Source organism: Quercus suber, unplaced genomic scaffold, assembly GCF_002906115.3.
Source record: "Quercus suber isolate HL8 unplaced genomic scaffold, Cork oak 2.0 scaffold_341, whole genome shotgun sequence".
NCBI lineage: Eukaryota > Viridiplantae > Streptophyta > Magnoliopsida > Fagales > Fagaceae > Quercus > Quercus suber.
The window spans coordinates 83,003-105,693 of NW_027069793.1; the positions used below are offsets into that span (position 1 = coordinate 83,003).

General features: G+C 33.1%; 2 pseudogenes; both read right to left on the reverse strand.

Moving 5' to 3' along the window:
* Nucleotides 1-3,645: 3,645 nt before the first annotated feature.
* LOC136061688 (probable inactive purple acid phosphatase 1) lies at nt 3,646-9,727 on the reverse strand (annotated as a pseudogene).
* A 2,468-nt stretch (nt 9,728-12,195) lies between these two features.
* Nucleotides 12,196-20,798, reverse strand: LOC111994682 (probable inactive purple acid phosphatase 1; annotated as a pseudogene).
* Nucleotides 20,799-22,691: the final 1,893 nt, after the last annotated feature.

Sequence of the window (22,691 nt, forward strand, 5' to 3'; positions counted from 1 at the left end):
TTTTGTTATGAGTTTTGATTATTCTCCTTTAAAAGAATGGAGAATTTGAATAATTTATTTGAAACTTAAAAAGTTTAGTAGTACAAAAAAAAAAATTGAAAAACATAGTGCACTATAACATAATTTTAAAGAATATGGACCACCTCATAAAGGAATGACAAAATTGCAAAATTCTCCTTTTGGGCAAACTAAGTAGCGTTTTGCCATTTTTTTCAAACTAATTAAGGAAATGCCCCTCTTTTGAAAATCGAGTTTCTCAAAATTGATTTAAGCCCTATAGCGGCATTTTTAAGGAGCCTATAATGACGTTTTCAGGACCTATAGTGGTGGTTTGTAACTTGATTTATATAAAATTGAGTTATAGGTAAAAAAAATTTTAAAAATTGCTTATAACTCGATTTATTGGAAGTTGAGTTACAAAACGTCACTATAGGTCTTTAAAAACGCCGCTATAGGGCTCTAGAATTTTTTTTTTTTTTATTTTATAACTCGATTTTGAGAAAATCGAGTTTCAAAAGAGGGACATTTCCCTAATTAGGTTGAAAAAGAGGGCAAAACGCTGCTTAGTTTGCCCAAAAGGGGCATTTTGCAATTTTGTTCCATAAAGGAATAATATCAATCAAACACATCCAAAACAAGAGAATGATATGTTGGTAGAGATTGAAAGATGGAAAATAATTTTAAAAATTGTTTAATTTTTAGAAAGAACAAATTATTTAAAACAAACTTTAGAGAAAAAAAATTATACATTATATCAAAATTACAAAATAATTATTTATGTGTGGGTTTGCGACTAGTAAAGATAAAATTTAAGAACATGAATCAGTGATACTCTAATGATAGTTACACGTTGCCCTTTTTGAAAGCATCTTTCCCTAGTCAATTTTATACAAAATATGATAAAACTCACACGCCCATCATCAAAATAAAAAATAAAAAATTGGTGGGTTTTTGATAGTTGATACTATCATTTGCTTTCGAAATGAGCTTTTTAATGGTCCTCGCCACTCCATTGCATGGTGCCTTCGAGAGTAATCAATGGGGTACAGTAATGCCACACTGAACAGTTACTTCACTGTCTTTAGAACATGAGTTTGCTAATAAAATGATGAATTTTCATTTATAATGTTTGATATGGTTTTTGGGGACTGATAGTAGAAAAGTTGACAAATAAGTCACCCTTATTGCCACTCTACAGAACAGTACATGACATTTTCAAAAATCATTGGATCATTTTCCTTGTTCGAAAATCTCCTCCCTTCTTCCACCACGCCCCCAAAGAGTAAACTAGGACTGATTCAGTTATGTTTTCATCTCTCTCTCTCTCTCTCTCTCTCTACTATAGGCTAATGAATCATTGTACATTTTGTAACTCTTGTATAAGTTAATACATTTTGGTGTTGTGTTTTTGAGTTCCCATCACAAGAAGTCTATCTCCCTTTTATAGTTTTGATTTGATTTTTATTTGAGTAAATGTAGGGATGTCAATGTTTGACACGACCTATGAACACGACATAGGTTTTCGCGGGTTAAGGTTAGACCTTAATGGGTTTGGGTCATAAACGGATTAACTCGAAAGTGACATGATAAAAAGCGTTTCATTAGCGAGTTAACTTGCGTGACCCACAATAGACATGTTTGACATGCCAATATATTTGTATCAACTCAAAATGACCCATTCAACACAACTCATCTAACAAATAAATATTCATTTTATTTTAGATTTATCAAATACCTTTCATATCTTACTTGTATTTTAAACTTAACAAGAAAAGTAAGTAATTACAAAAACTTATAAGTGATATAATTGTAAATTGAAACTTTACAAACCCTAGATCTCTAAACCCTACAAAACCTTAAATCTCTTAAGCTTCTTATAAAAATTTTATTTTATTTTATTTTTGTTGAACTATGTTATTTTGAACATGGATTACTTGAAGTGTATGCACTACTTTTGTGATGTAAAAAACTTATTTCTATATGAATTTTATATTTCATTTTACGTGGACTAAAATGAGTTGTGTCATATTCGTATCAACCCAACACGATCTATTTATTAAACATGCCAAGTGGGTCAGGTCGTGTCAACCCACCTCATTAACAGGTCGGGTTAGGGTTGAAGGGTCATAACACGATTATTAAATGGGTCAGGTTTGGGTTGAGTCATTTAGTTAAATACTCATACCTAAACATGACACGAATACGACACACTAACTTGAATTGACACTGCTGAGATAATGCTTAGTTATTTTGGAAGTGAGAATTTAGATTTATATCAAAACACAATCTTGGCTATAAATTTGAATAAGTCTATCAATTATTTGAGTAATATCTTGTCTAATTTTGTTATGAGTTTTGATTATTCTCCTTTAAAAGAATGGAGAATTTGAATAATTTATTTGAAACTTAAAAAGTTTAGTAGTACAAAAAAAAAATTGAAAAACATAGTGCACTGTAACATAATTTTAAAGAATATAGACCACCTCATAAAGGAATAATATCAATCAAACACATCCAAAACAAGAGAATGATATATTGGTAGAGATTGAAAGACGGAAAATAATTTTTAAAATTGTTTAATTTTTAGAAAGAACAAATTATTTAAAACAAACTTTAGAGAAAAAAAATTATACATTATATCAAAATTACAAAATAATTATTTATGTGTGGGTTTGCAACTAGTAAAGATAAAATTTAAGAACATGAATCAATGATACTCTAATGATAGTTACACGTTGCCCTTTTTGAAAGCATCTTTCCCTAGTCAATTTTATATAAAATATACAAAATATGATAAAACTCACACGCCCATCATCAAAATAAAAAATAAAAAATTGGTGGGTTTTTGATAGTTGATACTATCATTTGCTTTCGAAATGAGCTTTTTAATGGTCCTCGCCACTCCATTGCATGGTGCCTTCGAGAGTAATCATTGGGGTACAGTAATGCCACACTGAACAGTTACTTCACTGTCTTTAGAACATGAGTTTGCTAATAAAATGATGAATTTTCATTTATAATGTTTGCTATGGTTTTTGGGGACTGATAGTAGAAAAGTTGACAAATAAGTCACCCTTATTGCCACTCTACAGAACTGTACATGACATTTTCAAAAATCATTGGATCATTTTCCTTGCTCGAAAATCTCCTCCCTTCTTCCACCACGCCCCAAAGAGTAAACTAGGACTGATTCAGTTATGTGTTTTCATTCATTTGGAATTTGGGTTCTTCTACTTAATTTTGTCGAAAAAGACATGGAACCAAAACAATGCATAAATACAAATTTATTGTATATTTGCTTTTTCACAATCGGCTGGTTAGAAGATCAGAGATCAATGCAAAACATATACAGCTTATGAGATAAAAGTTCAGCACTCAACTAAAAACAAATGCCTGTATAATATATATATATATCTTTGTTTCTAAAGATATAAGCCTGTCTCTAGCATTCAAGTAATATCTTGATAAGAGATTACTTATTCCTTTCTTTGTTTTTTTTTTTTTTTTTTGGCTAAAGAAAGAGATTACTTATTCACAATTTTATTGTGGTAAGACAGTCACAATTGTAATTAAAAAAAAGAAAAGAATACAATCATAACTAATGTGATTTCACTACAAGAAGCCTCATCCATTCAAGATGCTAGGTCATGCTGGGCAACTATCCACAGTGCAAGCCAAGATGTCCCGTGTAATCCCGGGAGATTCTGAAAGAGTCGTAAACCTTTCCATCCTGCTCTTCTTGTACTCAAACAACAGGTTTGAATGGTCAAAATGCTGTAAGTTTTATGAATCCATAGTCATAGTCTCTAAAGAAACTCCATTTGGTTTGGAGGGTTGTAAAAGGTGAAAGGCTTGCTCCTCCACCACCAGCAACCACATGAATTGTTCCATTCAAGGTGCCCTTATAGTAGTGCTTCTCTCATTGGTGCAAATATTCTGCAAAGAAAATGGCAATGAATGTTAGTATAAAGAAGCTTGCAATTCAATACATTTTCAGACTCAATTGCCTGTAGCTAATATTTATCTCACAAGTAGCATGTCCCATGTCTTTTGAAAGGAGGCACTACTGTATCTGATAGTTAAGGAGTGTTTGGATATTTTTCATAATGTTGACTTTGTAAAAAAAAAGAAAAAAGAAAAAAAAAAGGGAAATGACAAGGACTACATGAAATTTTGTTTTGGGTTACTTGTGTTCTGTTTTCCAATTATGGAGTATAATGATAAAATAATTTATAGTGGAGACTGGAGAACCGCGACTGTGCTTTTGACTTCAAGATTTACTTACTGCTCAACTGCCGCAATCCTACTACAGTCGAGATGCTTGCCCTAAATGCTATATAGACCATTTTAAGTCAGTCCATAAGGGTTTGTTCAAAGCATTTATAAGATATTAGAACCAAAAGAGCCAAGTAATCTTAATACACCATTAATTCTGCGAAGTCTGTCCTCTTTGTGTGTATCTAGAAAAAGCAGATATAAATGACTTTTAGATGGAAAGCAGATACAGATTTGCTGTCTTAAGTTACATCAAGAGAAGTGGAACCCCTTATTACTAATGTAGCTAATATTACGATTGCTGTCTTTGTTGTTTTTTTTCTTGGAGATTTTCTGCTTGAGAAAAGCTAATGAAAGATAATTCTCAGAGATGGGGAAAAAGTAATCAAATAAGTCTATATTCTACAGGTCAGTAACTCGTTATTTACAAACATATACTTATATTAGCAGGTTATTCTAAAACCTGCTACCCAAAATCACATTTCATTGTGACCTTATTTGACTTAAGTTTAGAGGCACAATGAAAATGTTGTAGTTTACTTTGAAACGATTCATATTAACTTCCTTGTTGGAGTGAGATGCATAAAAAAGATACGGATAAGTAACATCTTTTTCATGCAGAAATTATAAGAATACCTGGTATATGGGACATGTCCTTTCATAATTGTGCACATGGCCATACACGGCAATGTCCACCTTGTATTTCTGCCAGAGCTTTTGCAGGCTCTCCCTCCCCATTGGTTCCTCAAATGATCCTTCAACTGCATAACTGATACCAGATGAATAACCAAGTACTCGATGTGCAAGAAAAATTAGCCATGGTTGCTTTTGCCTATCAACTGATGCCAAGCAATGCTCAATGAACTTGTACTGCTTGGTTCCTTCCTCCAGTCATGTTCAGTGTCAGCTATGCAGAAGTGGAACATGCCATAATCGGTGGAGTACCTGGAAAATGAAAATAATATTGTTTACGCCAGTTTCTTGCACATCTAGAAATTAAGTCCTATTGTAGGCCACATATGGGGAGATTGATGTACTGGTACAATATTAATAAAACATATAAATACACAGCTATAGGTGAATGCCAATCACTTAGCAATCTACTTTTTTCATATAAAAACACAGACATATAGGTGAATGGAATGCAAAACAAGAAAAAAAAAAAAAAAAAAGAAGCTAAGCAAGATAAATTAGTATGTTGCTGATGATAAATATAAATAAACTGCAGTAACCCACACACGAGTCATTGATTAGCCATGGTTGCAATATGGGATTTAATAATTTAGATGTACATAAAATTTTCCAATGGAGTTCAAACCTTCCCCATGTCACCAAAAATAACTACACGTTGTAGAGAATTTTGACCAGGATAAGGAGATGCTCTAAACTGATATTGTTGACTCCAAACATATGTACCATTGAACAATTTATGCCCCAGCTTGTAAGTATATCTGCATAATCATCAATAAAAAAACATAATTCAATGTTGAGTTACTCATAAGTTGAAAAGCTGAAAGTGAAATTTCAACAAAGTACCCAACCAAAAACTTCTATGGTTCCTATCTTATAGTCAAAACTAATCTAGTGAAAATATTCCTATTTCAAATTCAATCCTTTTGGGTCTATGGGTTAGCCCATTGGTTGTTATTCTTGGAGAGGTGTTACCAATTGATGAAATAAGAAAAGAAATTTAAGAGTTTGTGGATTGAAATTTTCACAAAATTTTGGCCAAAAAGTAAAAACTTATGCTCAAATAAAATTATACAAAGATTAATATTATGGACATATAAATGCATAACAAAGGAGGTGCTGCTCCTCTGCATAAAACTTGGCCCAAAACCCAAGTTTTAAGAGTTCACACCTAAAATCAAAATCATATGCAAGAATAAAGATACAACAGACACTGCATTGGGCCACAACTCCTTCAGAAAACTAGTATGTATAAATCCAGGATCACGCCATCCCACTGTCCTTGCCGGTGCATCTGCTCATATACAACAATAAGGATGAGTTATGGACCAATGGGAAAGAACTCAAGAACAGAGTTTGGGTGATATTTCAACAATATTGAAAAGAAAAATGAACCATCATGCAATTCTTTTGCAAATGTGTCAACCTTCTGAACATAATTTGTCCCAATTCTAGGGATAAGTTTTTATTTTTATTTTTATTTTTATTTTCCTTTATGCATGCTGGTGAGTCCTGATGTTTAGAGCAGCAACATTCCTAGATAGTTTTTAAGAAAAAAAAATTCAAACGTACGAATTTTACACACCACACATGCTGTTACGATCGAAAGTCAGTGTCCCAGCTGGAGAATGCACTTGGTTGCCTCCTTTTGGACCCCACTCAACAAAAGCTCCTGCTTCATTGATCCCATATCCACTTGTCCATGTCACAGTCATCTGAGTATCAATTCAAAACCGTGTTATCTACTTGAAATTGTAAGCTTCTTAATGTAAAAGCAGTAACCTAAGGTAACATTAGAAAAAGTAACAAATGTTATTAGTTCAAGGAAAAAAAAGAGTAGAAGAAGGTGCTAGAAAACTAGTGGAACAAAAGCTTCAAGGTAAATGAATAGCTTTACAGTACAAAGCAGAACAGGCAGGATAAATACTTGTGCTGTGTTGATAGTCTATGCACAAAATAAGCAGACCTACTCTTATTATGTCATGTATGAGCTTCAATTATTAAAAGAAAATAAAAATTGGACTTACTTCATTCCATTGTTTCCCTTGAGCTAAGCGTGGGTAAACTGGTGCATTTGGATTTGCAAAAGCTACTTGATTCGAAACTGCCACCAGCTTAGGCTATTATACAGAAAATAAATACATAATTTATGTCATGTATGAGCTTCAATTATTAAAAGAAAATAAAAATTGGACTTACTTCATTCCATTGTTTCCCTTGAGCTAAGCGTGGGTAAACTGGTGCATTTGGATTTGCAAAAGCTACTTGATTCGAAACTGCCACCAGCTTAGGCTATTATACAGAAAATAAATACATAAATAAACAAATTGCAGAAAAGGTCAATCAAGTTTTAAATGCAAATAGCAAAAAGAAAGCTTTTAATGTAAAAAAGAGAGGTCATGAAAATGGAAAAAGAAAATGAAGGAAGACAAGAGGAGAGCAAAAAGAACATAGGTAGAGGCCTTGCAAGAAGCCATCACTGCCAAGGTTTTAAGGAAAATATGGAGTCAACATTCAGAATAGCATATACGGATTGAGTTAGCCAACCCAAAGTAGTTTAGATTAAAGCTTTGTTGTATATATACTGTAATCCATGAAGCAGTGATCACAAGCATTGTTTATATATGAAATTTCCAAAATATCAAAAGTTGAATATTTTTTTCTTTCTTTCAAAGAACTAAACAGGAAAAAGTAATATTTCATTACATAAGAAATATTGCTTCATATAAAACAAATAAGTTATCATGTAAATATGCAGATATTGACATTTGTGAGCATACATTTGATAAGCCACCAGAAAATAGTGCAAATGAGAAATCTGATCTCTGATTAATCAGCTGAAGCTTCAAATATCCTTTACCAGTGTCTTTGTACTCAGGACTGGAGTAGTTTGCAAACTGATACTGCAAAAGAAGACAATCCAGTTCACACTTTCAGCTCCTTTTCTATGTCAAAGAAGATCAGGGCAAGAAGAATTTCAGAAAGTCAATGTGCTGTGCAGGATGAACCTTGATAGGTGCAGAACATAGTAGTGGAGGATAAACTCTAGGGTTTACTTCAGGGCAGGTGGAAGCACTGAAAATGTTGAAGTGGAAGGGCTTCCAATTAGATCAATGCCATTAAGGTTTATTACAAGCATAAAAAAACAAGAAAAGTTCACAAGGTTCCAAATGTGGACTGAAGGTTCAGAAATGCATTGACATTTACTCACTTGAAATTGGCAGGAGAAAATACTCCTATCCAATCATCAGCTGATGGCTTTGGAGAACCATACTCCAATGTCACCCATTCTGTAGTTTGCTCCTAAAACAGTGAACAAAACTTGCATCAGCCGCAAAAAAAAATCTATATTAAGCACAATTTTAGTGGTTTGATCCCCAACACAAACTACAATCCACATAGGAAATTCAATGGCCATATTTTATTTTTACAACTAAAAGCATGCAAAATTGAAGATCATCAAGTTCAATCAAGCAAGTTCCCAATTAAAATACATATTCTAAATAATTAGACAGAGATGAAAGAAGAATAATGCTGTTGAGGCTTACCTTTAATCCGAGGACTGTAGGAGAAGCTTTAATATAAGCATTGCGATTAAGATCAACTGTTGCCTTATGAATCGCAATTTTTGACAGAGGCTGATCCCCATGTGACCATGCCTCTTGAAGGGTTGTAAGAACCAAAAATATTGCCAAGGACAACAAATTTAGTCCTCTCATCCCACCCAAGATCTGAGTTCAATAAAAAGGATATGAGTTCCTACTTCACAGTGAAAAACAAAATTGCAACTCCAAAAACATACTTTCAAGAAGTTAAAATGCATAAAACACATGTAACAACCTAACTAGCACTGTCAATATGGTTTATTATCAAGAATTAAACTAACTTTATATATATATATATATTTTTTTTTTTTTTGGAGCACGGTACCTGGGCTGATATTATTAACCGGCTAACCCTGTACTGCAACCAATATAATATGAAGCTCAAAAGAATGTCAAGATACTATCTTCCCACTAAAAGCAGAATGAATGCAAAATATGAATGAAATTGAAACTCCAAAAACATACTTTCAAGAAGCAAAACCGCATAAAATACACATAACACCCTAACTAGCACTGTCAATATAGTTATTATAAAAAATCAAATAGACTTAATACAGCAACCAGCGTAATATATAGCTCAAAAGCAATTCAAGATGCTATCTTTCCCCCTTGAAAGCAGAATTGAATTGCAAAACACTGGCATATACACACCGATATTATCAACCAAATGAACCCAACAAAATGGAAAAGCCCAATCAAATTCCCACAATAGGCTTACATTGCAAGTTTACAAATACACCAAAGAAATGCCTATACTTACTGATTCTACTGCAAAGGAAGCTGAATAACAATTGAGAATCCAAAACAAGCAACTGGGTATTCACCCAAACTTCAGTAAGAAGCACAAGATAGGAAAAAGAAAGAAATTTGGTGCACCTGTAGAGAATTGTACTGCCAAGAACCAAAGGTCAACGTGAAACAAATAAATAAACCAAAGATGGAAAATTTGTAAACAACTTAAATTGAGGAATTTAAGAAATTATAGAAAAACATTGGACTTTGGAATATCTAAGAGAAGATTCGACCGTTGTTACCGAGATTAAAGCTGAGTTGTCACTTCTTCATTGATGGACATAATACGAAATACCCTCTTTTTCCTTATTTCTTTCGGGTTGGGGGATTAGAACCCAAGTTTAGTTTAGTTTAAAAGAAGATGTCTGTATTTGGTAGCCTACAAATTTATGGTAGGCTTACAATATTTACAATATAGGGTGTGTTTAGATATTATTTATTATTAAAAATTAAAAGTATTATAGTAAAATAATTTTTAAATGTGTGGATAGTATTATGAGATACAGTTTTAAAATAAAAGATGTAGTTTATGTATTTGTGGGTCTTATAAATAGTACACGAGACTCACGTAAAAACGCCAGACGCGCACTGAAAAACACCAAACGTGCAATCCAAACGGAGGCGTAGTCCTTTTTGGAAGAGAAATGTTACCTCAATGATATTTTGACAACAAAGTGACAAGTTATTATTAGTTGTTACAAGCAAACAAAAAATGTAATTTAAGGTGTAAATTTAAATTTGAATTAATAACAACTTACTACCTAAAATTTGTTGTGAAAATATTGTAGAAATACCACTTCTCTTTTTGAAAAGTTGGTTGATTTTATGGTGCTAGTGTTTTTAGCCTTATCGAGTGTTGTTCTTTTTGGGAAGTTGGGGTTGGTTTTTTAGCATCAGTCATAAATAACTAGGATCAAAACGATGTTCTAACTATATATTCCATTGTTTAAAAAGAAATAAAAAGACTATTATATTTAATCAATAACCGTTTACAATTTAAAATTTGTTGTAAAAATGTTATAGAGATACCATTTTTCTTTTTGAAAAATTGGTTGGTTTTACAGTGCTAGTGTTTTTAGCCTTATCCTTTTTTTTTTTTTTAGGGAAATTTGGGTTGGTTTTTTAGTGCTAGCGTTTTTAGCATCAGTCATAGATAACTGGGATCAAAAAGATGTTCTGACTATATATCCCATTTAAAAAAAAAAAAAAAAAGACTATTATATCCCATTCTAATAATATTCCATAACTTGTTTGGTTGTTTCCCTTTTCTTTCTTGGTTTGCTTATGTTTGATTACAACTTATAAATAACATTTTTTCCGTTAAGAAACAATTAATCTCAATAGGATCTTCTAGGAGGTTTGGTTTACCTCCTGTACTTTTTCAATTGGACATCTTCTTTTGTTTTAAATATATAATAGCAATTTTCCTCAAAAAAAAAAAAAAAACAAGTGGTAGTGAGTTTTAATTTTCACATTTTATTTAGTTAGTCGGTGATGTAATAGTTTCTCATTAAAAGAAAATAAGATTCAAGTTAAAAAATTACAAGAGATAAGCCAAACCCCTTCTAAAATTCATAACCATGAAGTTCTTAAAATTTCATCATTCATGATAAATGAATGGTTTAGTTTTACCACATCATCATCTTTAAATGGAAAACTGAAATTCTTGTTTAAATGTGTGCAAAATGCGAAAAGATATCCTGGAGTTTGGATCAATTTCAAACATATTTCTATACTCACAACTTAATGTATATTTTTCCCTTTTAAATGATGATGACATGATAAAATTGAAACCATTCATTTTACCATGAATTGTTAAGAACTTAAGATTTTAAGAACTCTATGATATGGTCACCTTTGAACTCTAAAGCATCTAAATCCAAGGAAAAAAAAAAAAAAAAAAAACACACGCTAGTCCAAAACAAGTAGTTACACAAACTTATAATTTGAACTCTAAAGCATCTAAATCCAAGGAAAAAAAAAAAAAAAAAAAACACACGCTAGTCCAAAACAAGTAGTTACACAAACTTATAAATAACATTTTTTCTGTTAAGAAACAATTAATCTCAATAGGATCTTCTAGAAGATTTGGCTTACCTCCAGTACTTTTTCAACTGGACTTCTTCTTTTGTTTTAAATATATAATAGCAATTTTCCAAAAAAAAAAAAAAAAAAAAAACAAGTGGTAGTGAGTTTTAATTTTCACATTTTATTTAGTTAGTCAGTGACGTAACAGTTTCTTATTAAAAGAAAATGAGATTCAAGTTAAAAAATTACAAGAGATAAGCCAAACCCCTTCTAGAATTCATACCCATGAAGTTCTTAAAATTTCACCATTCATGATAAATGAATGGTTTAGTTTTACTGCATCATCATCTTTAAATGGAAAACCGAAATTCTTGTTTAAATGTGTACAAAATGCGAAAAGATATCCTGGAGTTTGGATCAATTTCAAACAGATTTCTATACTCACAACTTAATGTATATTTTTCCCTTTTAAATGATGATGACATGATAAAATTGAAACCATTCATTTTACCATGAATTGTTACGAACTTAAGATTTTAAGAACTCTATGATATGGTTACCTTTGAACTCTAGAGCATCTAAATCCAAGGGGTAAAAAAAAAAACACACGCTAGTCCAAAACAAGTAGTTACACAAACCATTACTATAAAGATAATAGCTATGCCCATAGCCTTGTAGCTGGATTGGCATTTCCCTTTACACAAAGTGATTGGGGATCTAAAGGGAAAATGGTTCGAGCTGCGAGGTTAACAGCATATTATAATTATCTCAAAAGAAAAGGTAAAAGTTATGAACAATGCCACACTGAACAATTGATTCACTGTTTCTTCATCATTAGAACATGAGTTTGCTGATAAAATTATGATGATATTTCATTTATAATGTTTGATATGATCGGCTGGTTGGAAGATCAGAGATCAAGATATAGCAGCCTGTCCCTAGCATTCAAGTATTGATGTTGATAAGAGATTACTTATTCACAATTTTATTGTGGTAAGACAATCATAATTGTTATTAAAATTTTAAATTAAAAATAAAAAAATTAAAAAGAAAAAGAAGAAGAAAGAAGACAATCATAAGTAATGTGAAGTCACTGCAAGAACCCTCATCATTCAAGATGCTAGGGTCATACTTGGGCAACTATCCACAGTGCAAGCCAACATGTCCCTGTAATCCCGGGAGATTCTAAAAGAGTCGTAAACTTCTCCATCGCTGCTCTTCTTGTACTCAAACAACAGGTTTGAATGGTCAAATGCTGTAAGTTTTATGAATCCATAGTCGTAGTCTCTGAAGAAACTCCATTTGGTTTGGAGGGTTGTAAATTGTGTAAGGCTTGCTCCTCCACCACCAGCAACCACATGAATTGTTCCATTCAAGGGGCCCTTATAGTCATGCTTTTCTTCATTTGTGCAAATATTCTGCAAAAAATGGCCATGAATTGTTAGTTTGAAGAAGCTTGAAATTCAATATATTTTCACACTAAATTAATATTTATTTCACAAGTAGCATGTCCCATGTCTTTTGAAAAGAGAGGCTGCTATATCTGATAGTTAAGGAGTATTTTGATATTTGAGTATTAAAAAAAAACAGATGTGAGAAGGACAACTATTTCTTGAAAACTTTGTTTCGGGCTTACCTGATTTCTGCTTTCCAATTATGGATTTTTTTTTTTTTTGTACAAACTCTAAAGTCATAATGATAACAAATATATAAATAGTGGAGACTGGAGAGTCGTGCTACTCAGTGCAGAACTGCTGCAATCCTACTATAGTAGAGATGCTTGCCCTAATAGGCTATAGACCATTTTAAGTCAGGTCTATGAAGTATTTGTTCAAAGCATTTATAAGATATTAGAACCAAAAGAGCCAAGGAATCTTAATACACATATAATTTTGTGAAGTGTGAAGTATGTCATCTTCATGCGTTTCTAGAAAAGCCATAGAAATGACTTTCAGATGGAAATCAGATACAGATTTGCTATCTAAGTAACATCAAGAGAAGCGGAACCCCTTATTTCTAATGTAGCTAATATTACTATTGTTGTCCTTCTTGTTGTTTTTGCTTTTTCTTGGAGATTTTCTGCTTGAGAAAAGCTAATGAAGGATCATTCTTGGAAAAAGGTAATTAGATAAGTCTATATTCTACTGGCCAGTAACTCGTTAGTTACAAAACATATAAATAACATTAGCAGGTTATAAACCTGCTATCCAAAATCACATTTCATTGTGACACTATTTGACCTAAAGGCACAATGAAAATGTTGTAGTTTCCTTTGAAACAATTCATATTTACTTACATGTAGGAGAGAGATGCCATTAAAATGATATGGACAAGGAACATCCATGTCATGCAGAAATTTATAAGGATACCTGGTATATGGGGCATGTCCTTTCATAATTATGCACATGGCCATACACAGCGATGTCCACCTTGTATTTCTGCCAGAGCTTTTGTAGGCTTTCCCTCCCCAATGGTCCCTCAAATGATACTTCATCTGCATAACTAGTACCAGATGAATAACCAAGTACTCGATGTGCAAGAAAAATTAGCCATGGTTGCTTTTGCCTGTCAACTGATGCCAAGCAATGCTCAATGAACTTGTATTGCTCGGTTCGTCATGTTCAGTGTCAGCTATGTAGAAGTGGAACATGCCATAATCGGTGGAGTACCTGGAAAATGAAAATGATATTGTTTAAATGAGTTTCTTGCACATCTAGAAATTAGTCCAAGTACAGAAGTTATATTGTAGGCAACATACAGGGAGATTGATGTACTGATACATTTATTAATAAAACATATAAATACACAACCATTGGTGAATGCCAATCACTTAGCAATCCACTTTTCATACGAATACATAGAGAACAGATGAATGGAAAGCCAATCAAATTCAAAAGGGTGCAAATATTTCTGTACCAGAATTTGGCCCTGTTTTCTGCAGGGACACAAAACATAGTCTCAGCCAACACACCACATTCCCCCCAGAGTCCATGTTCCCATAGAAGGATCCAGTCCCTGGCCAGTCATGTTAATGGTTACCACTGCAAGGATTGAGCACCAATTGGCACATAAGACAAAATACTTTGATAATAAGACAAAGTACAAGCAGGTATAAGCTCAAATATTATGATGAAAACTCGCAATCATGTATGGCACAGTTGATGGAATTGGCTCAACCTGTGCAGTAAATTGGTCCCACTGCGAAATGTATCCATTTGCATAACATATATCTCCAATGTGTAAAACTAAGTCTATGTTCTTTAAGTCTCTAATAAGCTCTTGAGTAGTGTTAAGTGAGCTGCGCTGGAAATTGTTATATTCATTGGAACCATCAGCTTCATCCTACAGAGGAAAGGTTTAAGCAAAATACTCCAGAAACAACGTAGTTAATTGGATAGGGATTCATAATCTTAAAAAACGATCCTAAAACTTAAAGCAGCAAATTTTTAATAGAAGGTAAATAGCGATCTTGGAGATCAATATTCTGAGTTTTAGAGAAGGTAATTACTATGCATTCACAGTGAGAAATTGAATATACTCTGTTAAATTACCAATTGTCCCAAAAGCTTAAGTTGTTAGGAAATAGTAAATTTAATTACTTAACCATAATTCTAACATACTCCTTTAAGATTAGGCAGATATTTGTACATTTATATTATAGCAGTATAGTTGAAAAAAAAAAAAAAGATAAATGAGTATGTTGCTGATGATAAATATAAATTAACTGAAATAACCCACACACAAGAGTCATTGATTAGCTATGGCTGCAATTTGGGATTTAATAATTTAGGTGTATGTAAAATTTTCCAACAGAGTTCAAACCTTCCCCATGTCACTAAAAATAACTACACGTTGTAGAGAATTTTGACCAGGATAAGGAGATGCTCTAAACTGATACTGTCGACTCCAAACATATGTACCATTGAACAATTTATGCCCCAGCTTGTAACTATATCTGTATAATCATCAATTAAAAAATAATTATTAAAAAAAAAAAAAAACATAGTTGAATGTTGAGTCACTCATAAGTTGAATGGCTGAAAGTGAAATTTTAACAAAGTACCCGTCCAATAACTTCTTATAGTCAAAACTAATCTAGTGAAACTATTCGTATTTTAAACTCAATCCTTTTGGGACTAAGGGTTGGTTGTTGTTGTTGGAGAGGTGTTGCTGATTAATTAATTAAGCAAAGAAATTTAAGAGCTTGTGGATTGAATTTTCACAAAATTTTGGCAGAAAGGTAAAAACTTAAACTCAAATAAAATTAAACAAATCTTAACATTATGGAGATGTAGACTTATAGTGCCTATAAATGCATAACAATGGAGGTGCTGCTCCTCTGCATAAAAATTGGAGCAAAACCTTAATTTTTCGGTGTTCACACCTAAATTCAACATCATATGCAAGAATAAAGATACAACATACACTCCATTGGGCCACAACTCATTCAGAAAACTAGTATGTATAAATACAGGACCACGCCATCCCACTGTCCTTGCTGGTGCACCTGCTCATATGCATCAATAAGATGAATTATGGACCAATGGGAAAAAACTCATGAATAGATTTTGGGTGATATTTGAATGGTATTGAAAAGCAAAATGAACCATCAGGCAATTATTTTGCAAATGTGTCAACTCCCAGATAGTTTTTAATAAAACAAAATTCAAAGGTAAGACTTTTACACACCACACATGCTGTTACGATTGGAAGTCAGTGTCCCAGCTGGGGAACGCACTTGGTCACCTCCTTTTGGACCCCACTCAACAAAAGCTCCTGCTTCATTGATCCCATATCCACTTGTCCATGTCACAGTCATCTAAGTATCAACATGTTATCTCCTTGAAATTGTAAGCTTCTTAATGTAAAAGCAATAACCTAAGGTAACATTAGAATAAGTATCCCATGTTATTAGTTCAAGGAAAAAAAGAGAGTAGTAGAAGGTGCTAGAAAACTAGTGGAACACAAGCTTCAAGGTAAATGAATAGCTTTACAGTACAAAGCAAAACAGGTAGGATAAACACTTGTGCTTTGTTGATAGTCTATGCACAAAATAAGCGGACCTACTCTTGTTATGTCATGTATGAGCTTCAATTATTAAAAGAAAAGAAAAATTGGACTTACTTCATTCCATTGTTTCCCTTGAGCTAAGTGTGGGTAGACTGGTGCATTTGGATTTGTAAAAGCTACTTGATTCGAAACTGCCACCAGCTTAGGCTATTATACAGAAAATAAATACATAAGAAAACAAATTGCAGAAAAGGTCTATCAAGTTTGAAATGCAAATAGCAAAAAGAAAGCTTTTAATGTAAAAAAGAGAGGTCATGAAAATGGAAAAAGAAAATGAAGGAAGACAAGAGGAGAGCCAAAAGGACATTGGTAGAGGCCTTGCAAGAAGCCATCACTGCCAAGGTTTTAAGGAAAATATGGAGTCAACATTCAGAATAGCATATATGGATTGAGTTAGCCAACCCAAAGTGGTTGAGATTAAGGCTTTGTTGTATATATACTATAATCCTTCAAGCAGTTATCACAAGCATTGTTTATATATGAAACTTTCTAAATATCAAAAGATGAATACTTTTTTCTTTCTTTCTTTTGAAGAACTAAACAGGAAAACGAAATATTTCATTGCATAAGAACTATTGCTTCATATGAAACAAATAAGTTATCACATAATATGCAGACATTGACATTTGTGAGTGTACATTTGATAAACCACCAGAAAATAGTGCAAATGAGAAATCTGATCTCTGATTAATCAGCTGAAGCTTCAAATATCCTTTACCAGTGTCTTTGTACTTAGGACTGGAGTAGTTTGCAAACTGATACTGCAAAAGAAAACAATCTAGTTCACTCTTTTAGCTCCTTTTCTATTCAAAAAAAAAATCTGGGCAAGAAGAATTTCAGAAAGTCATTGTGCTGTGCAGGATGAACCTTGATAGGTGCAGAGCATGGTTGTGGAGGATGAACCGTAGGTTTTTCTTGAGGGCGGGTGGAAGAACTGAAAATGTTGAAGTGGAAGTGCTTCCAATTAGATCAATGCCATTTAGGTTTATTACAGGCACAAAAAAACAAGAAAAGCTCACAAGGTTCGAAATGTAGACTGAAAGTTCAGAAATGCAATGACATTTACTCACTTGAAATTGGCAGGAGAAAATACTCCTATCCAATCATCAGCTGATGGCTTTGGAGAACTATACTCCAATGTCACCCATTCTGTAGTTTGCTCCTAAAACAGTGAACAAAACTTGCATCAACCGCAAAACAAAATCTATGTTATGCACAATTTTAGTGGTTTGATCCCCAATACAAACTACAATCCACATAGGAAATTCAAAAGCCATATTTTACAACTAAAAAGCCTGCAAACTTGAAGATCATCAAGTTCAATCAAACAACTTCCTGATTAAAATACATATGCTAAATAATTAGGTAGAGATGAAAGAAGCACAATGCTGTTGAGGCTTACCTTTAATCCGAGGACTGTAGGAGAAGCTTTAACATAAGCATCGTGATTAAGATCAATTGTTGCCTTATGAATTGCAATTTTTGACAGAGGCTGATCCCCATGTGACCATACCTCTTGAAGGGTTGTAAGAACCAAAAATATTCCCAAGGAGATGAAATTTAGTCCTCTCATCCCACCCAAGATCTGAGTTCAATAAAAAGGATATGTGTTCATACTTCAAAGTGAAATGCAACTTCAAAGACATACTTTCAAAAAGTTAAAATGCATAAAACACATGCAACACTGTCAATATGGTTTATTATCAAAATTTAAACTAACTTAATACAGCAACCAATATAATATGAAGCTCAAAAGCACCTCAAGAGCAGAATGAATGCAAAATAGGAATGAAATTGCAACTCCAAAAAACATGCTTTCAAAAAGTTAATATAAAGTTCAAAAGCAGAAATGAATTGCAAAATATTGGCACATACCCACCAATGTTATCAACCAAATGAGCCCAACAAAACCAGAAGCCCAATCAAATTCCCACAGAAGGCTTACATTACAAGTTTACAAATAAACCAAAGAAATACCTCTACTTACTGATTCTACTACAAAGGAAGCTGAATAACAGCTGAGAATCCAAAATAAGCAACTAGGTATTCACCTAAACTTCAGTAAGAAGCACAAGATAAGAAAAAGAAAGAAACTTGGTGGACCTGTAGAGAATTGAACTGCAAAGAACCAAAGTTGAACATGAAACATATAAATAAACCAAAGATGCTAAATTTGTAAATAAATAGGAGTATAAACTTAGGAATTTCAAAAATCAAAGAAAAAAGTTTGATGTAGGAATATCTTAGAGAAGATTCGACCGTTAGTCCAAGATTAAAGCTGAGTTGTTCATTAATGGAAATGAAACGAAATACTGAAATAGTCTTATTATTATTAGTAATATATATATATATATATATCTTTGTGTGTGTAGATTATCCAAATTATATAAAAGTTAATCATAATAAAAAAATAATAGAAAAAGGAGATTATTACACAACAATTATAGATATATATATATATATATATATAAAGAAGAATAATTAAATTTAAAGGTTTCTATGTCAAACCTGTTGGACGAGCCATTTTAAAAGTGCCCATTCTAGTGAATTAGGTTGAAACTCTACTGTCTTTATCAATAAATATAACCTAAACTAGATAGCTCTAGAAAAGGTGTAGAACACAAATAGGTGATCCATTATTTCAGTTTCTCTGAGACAAAGGTTACAAGCAACATCACAGCTAAGCTTTCTATCTAATAAGATTGCCTTAAGCTGATATCCACAGGAGATATACCAACAACCACTAACGATAATTACAAATATCAAGCATCTCAAGTAAATTACAAATGGAAACCTGTCCTTAAGCTGATATCCACTTATGGGATCTAAGAAATGGAAAATTCTTAAGAGTTTTGAAAGAATAAACCTTTGCTATATTTAACAAATCCTCTGTATTTCTATTCTATATTTTGTTCTTTCAGGCCAAACTTATTTAACATTTTTTGTGTTCTTATTACACCAATTAAACACAAAATTCCTGACTAGTAAGCCCAACCATGTTCACATCTAATCTCTAAACATACCTTCAGAAGTTCACTCAATGCATTGGTCCATTTTCATTAACACTTGTTCTTGTTATTCCTCTTTTCTCTCAAATGTAGAAGCAGCAGAACTGTCATGAATGAGCTGTATAAACTCATAAGCTTAATTTATTTTTATGTGCCACCCACTTTCAACCAAACAATTCTAGACCATATAACATATCTCAAAATGAATTATCACACTGGTACTACTCACTGAAAAATGTTTCAAGCACTCATAGACAATAACATGTCTCGTTTTGGTTGTCTGCTTGGTTGTTACAGGAATTTTCTGTTCTTATCAATATGAATCTACAGTCTTTCATATTCCAACAAGAACTAGAGGAAACAATATCATTATGGGCAAATAATAATAATAATAGTAATATCCAATGGTAACATAGTCGCAATAAAAAAACTAAATGCTCAACCCAAATGAAAAATATACAAATAAAAATTAAAACAACATTGGTCTTTCTATAAACAATTATTGTGAATGTTGAAATTACACTAGGCACATTGATAGATCACTTTTAACATTGTCATTGGTCCTTATTTCTTCAATGAAAGTACATTGTGTGTGGGTGAAAGTCAAATTACTGTGTAGCACCTCCCAACTAGTGGTCATTATATGTGTTACTTGACATTTGGATTTTGCCCAAGAATACAATCACAATGAGCGGGAAAGCTGCACTCTGCACAGTAGTAGAACCATTGCTTGGGATCTCGTTCTTCTTCACAGATATCACATTAATATTCACCGGAGTCATCTTCAGGAGTATAACGAAGGTTGAAGAAATGTTCATGTTGGTTGTACCATGTGGTTTGTGGTAGTGTAGCACATTTAAAGTCTAGAACAAATTCACAAGTGGAACAGCGGAATACAGCATACATTTCAGAATTACTACTACTACACTTTTGTTTAATGTACGTGATGGAGAGGGAAAGACGATGCTCATGACAGGCAAGAGTGAGGGTGTTTGATAATAAAATACATTGAACGTTGTAATTACAGTCGCATATCTGACAGTTGTATTTTAAGCCGTTGCACCTCTAGCCAAAGTCAATACAAAAAAAAAAAAAAGGGGTGAGAGGGTGTGTATCAAGTGTGTATCATTTTATTTTGGGTAATTCAGCAGAAGATTTATGAAGAAAGAAGCTACACTGGGTACAACTGTAAAATGGAACGAGAATGTATTGTACGCACCCGTTGCATTTTGTCTTATTCGGAATCTCATCAGTAAGCTTCAAATCATGCTTGTGACTGAAGTGTTTGATTTCTATGGCTATTTCAGTTCCATCCTCCCCCCACAGTGCTTTTTATGACTTTGCAAATTTCTAAGTCAAATGATTGATGGAGCTCTGGATCTTCAAATTTTGACTCGGTGGACTGCTCCTCTTTAAGTTCCTCCAAATTTATGTACTTCTTATTTTGGGGGAGCATAGCACAATAGAGGTGGGCAGCAAAATCGCATCTTGAGCAATAGTAAAGGCAGAGTGTATCCACTTTTCGAACACAGAGTAGGCAAATTGGAGAGTCAGATTGATGGACTTCAAGAGAAGGGGTTAGGTAGAGAGGGTGGTTGTGACGGAAAACTTTCAGTATGCGTGGGCAAGCAGCACAACGTGAATGTATAACGAAATCGCATTGGAAACAAAAATAGGGTAGATTGCCTTCTTTGCCACAGAAGTCGCAAGTGAACTTCAACAGCTTCCAAATGCTACGGGTCAATTGGTGGTCATGGACTTAAGTTTGGATGGTGAGTGATAAAGAAGAACATCTGATGTGAATGTCGAAGTTGCAACGGTAACAACAATAAATGTATTCTGCACTCTTTTCTTTGCAGACATCGCATTTGCTAAATCTGTCATATTCTTCTCTGTTGTTATCACGGTATGTATATCTATCGAAGAGAGTAAGAGGATGATTTGGGTGTGAGGAATGGTGCAACCCAAGGGGTAGTTCAGCACATGATTTATGATGGAGGTAATCTTTGCATCTGTTACAACTGTAGCTAGGACCAAATACTGGTTCGCAGCACCCCCAACAATCACCTCCACTTCTCTCGTCTTCATTAAAGACCAACGGATGCTGCCAATGCCGCCAATGTTGAAGCTCCATCGTCTGGACAACATCAAATTCGGTTAGAAAATAATGACAGTGCAAAACAAACTGAGAAAGAGAGAGATGCACATGAGATGCTTGATTGAAGGCTGGTCGCATTTGTTTTCTGACTAATTATCATGAAGTCACATGGAACAATTAGTAAAGTTTTGTATAAAGAGTAAAGACCAATACCAAATAGACAATCTGGCACTTCTCCACTAAGGTTAGAGGCTAATGCTCTCGCTGGCTGGGCTTGCTCAAATTTCATTTGGAAATCCAATTTTTAATGTCAGCTTGTGAGATTAGAGGTGGGGATTCTGGGATTTTAAGAAAGATAGCAGCCATTTTGGCACATTCAAAGCTGGATAATGACGAGTTTGGACTTGTTTGGAAGGATCTAGAACACTATCTCTATTTTGAGTTTACAGCTCGTTTAGAATTAGTAGGGTGAATTTGGGCCTGAGAATGTTGGTGGGCTTATTCATTCAAGTACGAGTGAATCGCTGGTTTGTCAAATTAGGGGTGGGATCGGGTGGTGGTGTATTTTGTAGGTTAATAAATATAAATAGAACTACTGTTTTTTTTTTTTTTTAATAAACTAAGTAGAACTACTGATTTAGTTTCCTTAAAGTAATGTTTATTGGTTTTCTTTTTTCCCGATGTAAAATGTGGAAGACTTTTGAAAAGTTATAAATATTGAGATAGATAAGAGTTTTTTAAATGAGTATTTGAAAATATTATGAATTTTCAACTAAGGCTGTTAATAGAAGAAAATTTGAATATTTGATAGTCACAATGTATAAGTTATTATTTACATAATAAAATGAGTTATATTTTATTAGGGTCTTCATTTCAAATATCTGAATGTAAGAACCTCCTAATTTGAAGGTCTCCACTCTCCATGTAAAATGATGATGATAATAATAATAATAATAAAAGCTAAAAAAAAAAATGAAAAAGACATTATGCTTCCACAAAAGTTTCAACTATGTCTTTAATTGATCTCCCATTTCTTGTGACTAAAAAAAACTTAGATTTAATAGTAGAAGGCATTGACAACTAAATGTTGTGAAATTTTGCATATGATAAATCTATGATAGATAT